The sequence below is a fragment of the Notamacropus eugenii genome, chromosome 5 (genome assembly GCF_028372415.1).
Source record: "Notamacropus eugenii isolate mMacEug1 chromosome 5, mMacEug1.pri_v2, whole genome shotgun sequence".
NCBI classification, from domain to species: domain Eukaryota; kingdom Metazoa; phylum Chordata; class Mammalia; order Diprotodontia; family Macropodidae; genus Notamacropus; species Notamacropus eugenii.
Window position 1 is genome coordinate 167,638,783 of NC_092876.1, and position 4,943 is coordinate 167,643,725.

A 4,943-nucleotide genomic window follows, 5' to 3' on the forward strand; every position below is an offset into this window, starting at 1 on the left:
ATAATGAGAAATCGATGTGGCACACAATTAAAGCAATTCTGAACCATTTAGACATGTTATAGACAGTGACAAATAGGTAATGGACAACAGAAGTCAAGGAATAACATAATCAAAATAAGCAGATGATTAGTCTTGGCAATTAAAATAATTCATTTGCTAATTGTTTTTTGCTGCAAATATGAAGGTAGTGTTGAGTCTCTAGGGATGGCATACGCAAAATTTACATACAAGGTTGAAATACACCTCTATCTTCAAAACAATTATTTAAATTTTGACATCTTGAAAGCTATATAATTAACATCTGCAGTTAATTTTAAGTTTGGCAGTATTGATAATTGCCATGTGTCAGACAGAAGAATGTAAACTATAGCTTTATATGTATTCAATTGAATTCTACAAACATTTATTGAATGCCTACTGTGATCAACTATGTTTTATACAGATTTCTACAATCTGGAGCCAACTCTACTCCCAGCCTTATCTCACACCCCTTTATATCATCATATACATTATAACTCAGGCAATCTGTACTACTTTCCTTGTTGTGTAACTGAGTCTCATAACCTGCAGTGCCTTCTATGTTTTTTCCTTTCCCCTACATAATCCACCTTTTTAAATCCTTTAAGATTCATCTGAGGTGTGAGCCTGGGAGCAGCAACCTCACATCTAACTCAGAACTTTCGCAGCCTGACCAGTTATCCCCCCAGATATCCTCCAAAATAGCATCAACTGTCAAGGATCAGCTTATCTTGAATGTCCTAAAGGAAGACCAGTTTCCCCAGAACAAGATCACTGTTGTTGAAGTTGGTGCAGTTGGTGTGGCATGTGCCATTAGTATCTTAACAAAGGAATTTGCTGATGAACTTGCCCTAGTTGATGTAATAGAAAACAAACTATAGGGAGAGATGATGGATCTCCAATGTGGCAGCCTTTTCCTCAAAACGCCAAAGATTCTTTCTGGCAAAGACTACAGTGTGACTGCAAACTCAAAACTGGTCATTGTTACAGCAGGGGTACGTCAACAGGAGGGAGAAAGTCGTATTAATTTGGTCCAGTGTAATGTGAATATCTTTAAATTCATCATTCTCAATATTGTTAAATATAGCCCTAATTGCAAGCTGCTTATTGTTTCCAATCCAGAAGGTATTTTAACATATGTGGCCTGGAAACTAAGTGGCTTTCTTAAGAACCGTGTCATTGGAAGTGGTTGCAGTCTGGATTCTGCCCATTTCCATTTTCTAATGGAGGAAAGACTTGGTGTCCGTCTTCAAGTTATCATAGATGGGCCCTTGGGGAACATGGAGACTCCAGTGTTCCTGTGTGGAGTGGTGTGTATCTTGCTGGTGTGTCTTCATCCTTCTTTGGGAACTGATGCTGATGCAGAGAATTGGAAAGATGTTCATAAACAGGTGGTTGAAAGTGCTTATGAGGTAATCAAACTGAAGGGCTACGCTTCCTAGGCCATTGGCTTGTCTGTGGCAGATCTGGCAGAAAGCATTATGAAGAATCTTTGGAGAGTGCATCCAATTTCCATCATGATTAAGGGCCTATATGGCATTAATGAGGATGTCTTCTTTAGTGTCCTATGTGTCTTGGGGCAGAATGGCATTTCAGATGTGGTGAAGGTCAACCTGAATCTGGAGAAGGAGAGCCATTTAAAGAAGAGCATAGATACTCTTTGGGGAATACCGAAGGAGCTGCAATTTTAAAACCTTTGAATGTGCTGCCATCAAGAGAACATGACAGGGGTTGAGGGGTTATGTATGACCCACTTTCCAAATAGGCCAAATCCTTCCTCTGATTAGTGACTAAAAACCAGAAATGTAAAACCTGTGAACATACTCTAGTTTCTTCCTAAAATTAGAAATGGGGAATAGAACCCTTGTTGTAGTTAGCATATTACGGTAACTATGACTTGTATAGTTGCAGTGGTTGGTGTCAAGCAGAGCCAGTGCCTCACAGTTATATAAGCTACCTGCTTTGTATGTAGGTGCTACAGGTTCCCTTAGGTACAGAAGACAACACTCTTGGATACAAAACACCATACGGAAGTAATTCTTTATTGATAGGCTGATTACCTTTGTGCTCCCCTCCATTAGGGTACTACAGTGTGGCCCCATGTATCACCTTTCCAAAGGAGATATATATAAATGTATATATATATATAGTCTGCATATATATCTATATGTATCTTTATATATGTATATATATCTCAATAGTTGTAAATTCCATATTATATAAAAAGATCTGTATGTGTACAAAAATCCAACCAATTCCTCAAGTATCATACTAACCCTAAATACTGAATAAACAACAAATAACTGATTAAAAAAATTCATTTGAAATGCCATCTCCTCTATTCCCTGATGCTTTATGTCAATAGTACTTTGTACCTTTTTCTGTTTTTTATCGTTCTATTTAATACTATGGTAATTTGTTCATAATATATCATTAATATAATGCTTCACAGTTTGCAGTGTTTTACATATAGTGGCTCATTTGATACTTGCAACAACCCTGCATGGGAAGTACTATTATTATCCTCATTTTACTGATGATTATTTACTTGATGCTCGGCAAGATTAAGTCACACAGTTTATCATCTGAGGCAGAAGGTCAATTTAGGTCTTCCTGATTCCAAGTATTGTTTTCTATCTGCTAAACAGCTTAGATGCCTATGGCATATTCCTCCACTGGACTATGAGTTTCCTAACGGGAGAGTTCCCTTTATGCCCCATTTATGTTCTAACCTCCCTGAATACCTAGCAAATGCCTTGTATGTGATAATTAGTAATCACATGAATGATATCACAAACAACATGTGTTATAATTTTTGCCTTGAGCCTACTATGTTGTTCATGCTCAAGAAAAAGAAAGGATAATAAAGCATTAACTCCATCACCCTGGTATCAGTTTGTAAAGCAAGAAAAGTTAACAAAAATAAAGAAAGATAGGTTAAGAACCTGTTAAACATATCTATATGAAATATGCTTCTGTGACCTCTGAGGGTAAGGTCAAATGAATATACAGGTGAGATAAGTAGGAAAAATGTTTTCTTTTTCTGGTCTCCAAAGACAATGGATTATGCTTATAATATTTATATTTTATGCATCTGAGCATAAGCATGAATTAACTTCCTACCATGTAAATAATACAATTAAAAATAATATATTTTACCCAGTTTGCTCAGGAACTCCACCTCTTTAGAGAGGCTTCAGTGACTTAGGAAAGTGACAGAGAAAGTTGTTCCCATTTTTCAGGAACAGAAATAAGCATGCTAAAGCACTTGATGGTCTCATAGCACTCCAGATGCAGAACATAAAAATAACTCTAGCTTTTTGGTTTTACACACACACACACACACACACACACACACACACACACACACCACACCATACCTATTAAATTAATCATGTATGCACTTTGACAAAATGGAGATGCAGTGTGATGTCACAAAGAGAGAGAGAGAGTTCTTAGAGTCAAGAAAAGGAGGTATTCAATTCTACATCAGGCACTTTATTAACTGTATGATGCAAGGCAGGTCACTGAAATCTCTTTGAGTCTCACATTTCTCATCCATAAAGCAGATGATTAATAAGAATAAAATGCATAAACTTGGGACAATGAGAGCTTATGTTTCACAGGGCTGTTACAAGAACCTCCTCCCTCCCATAATATATGTAAAGTTATTTGCAAATCTTAAAGTGGTATATAATGGGTACTATAGGGGACCTCTTCCTTGGTCTGTTCAAATATCAAGGGGAAACCTTGACAGTAAAGACAAACTTTGTCATTTGTAGGTGAATTTCTAGTTAAAACACCAAAACACTGCCTTACAAACATTTCCTAGATTTCAAATTTGAGAACTCTCTATTCTGGAATACCTCAAGTGCCCTGAGAATTAAAACAAAATGTGATTTGCAAAGGAAACCACCTATTCCCTTGTCTCAAATGAATTAAAAATAACTTCACAAGTATACGTAAAGAAGTTATTATTGAATGGTAGTTCATCTGGAAAAGATCAGGGTTTTAATGGACCATAAGCTGAATATGAGTTAAGAGCATAAGCTGACTTACCTAGCTCACACTCTATGGTCAGGAGTATGTCAAAGTAATCAAAAAGCTCATGAAATCTTAGGTAGTACGGAGACCATGACTAGAACAAGGGAAGTGATTGTCTCCTCTGCTCCTTGCTGGCCATGCCACATTTGAGGTATTGTGTTCTACTATGGGCATCACATTTTAACAAGGACAGATGCTTCTAAAAGAAGTTGTTGAAGATTCTTAAGTGCAAATTATAAGAAGATCTGCTGCAGGAACTGTAAAAGAGAGGACCAGGAGAAGGGGACAGGGCCATCATGTCACTCTTTAAATAGTTGCAGGACTCTCAGAAGAGGGATCAGATTTCTTTGACTTAATTATCCTCAGTGAGTCAGGAGTAATGATAAAAGCTTCAAAAGGGCAGGTTTAGAGTCAATATAATGACCCGCTCCAGCCCTCAACACACACACGCTAGAGGGTTATGGAATAATAGTGACAATATTATAATTAACTTAGTTAATAAATGATGAGTTACCCCTCACTCAATATTCTCAATTAAAGGCTGAATGACTACTTATTTTTTTACACAACATAGTAGAAAGAACAGTGTACTGACCGTCACTGAGACCTGGGTGCAAATCCTGCCTCTGCCATTTAATAGTGGTGTGACTATGGGTGAGTCCCTTGAGCTCTGAATTTTTTGCCTCATGTGTTAAAATGAGACGCTGATATCTGCAGTATTTACCTTAGGGCTGGTGTAAGGATCAAAGTTTACCAACATACATGTACATATTGAGACAGCAAAGTGGCTCAGGGGATAGACCTAGAGTCAGATGAGTTCAAATCTGACCTTGGATTCCTACTAGCTATGTGACTCTGGGCAAGTCACTTGACATCTCTTT

At 37.3% G+C, this 4,943-nt stretch overlaps 1 pseudogene; it reads left to right on the forward strand.

Moving 5' to 3' along the window:
• Positions 1 to 908: 908 nt before the first annotated feature.
• LOC140508971 (L-lactate dehydrogenase A chain pseudogene) lies at positions 909 to 1,709 on the forward strand (annotated as a pseudogene).
• Positions 1,710 to 4,943: the final 3,234 nt, after the last annotated feature.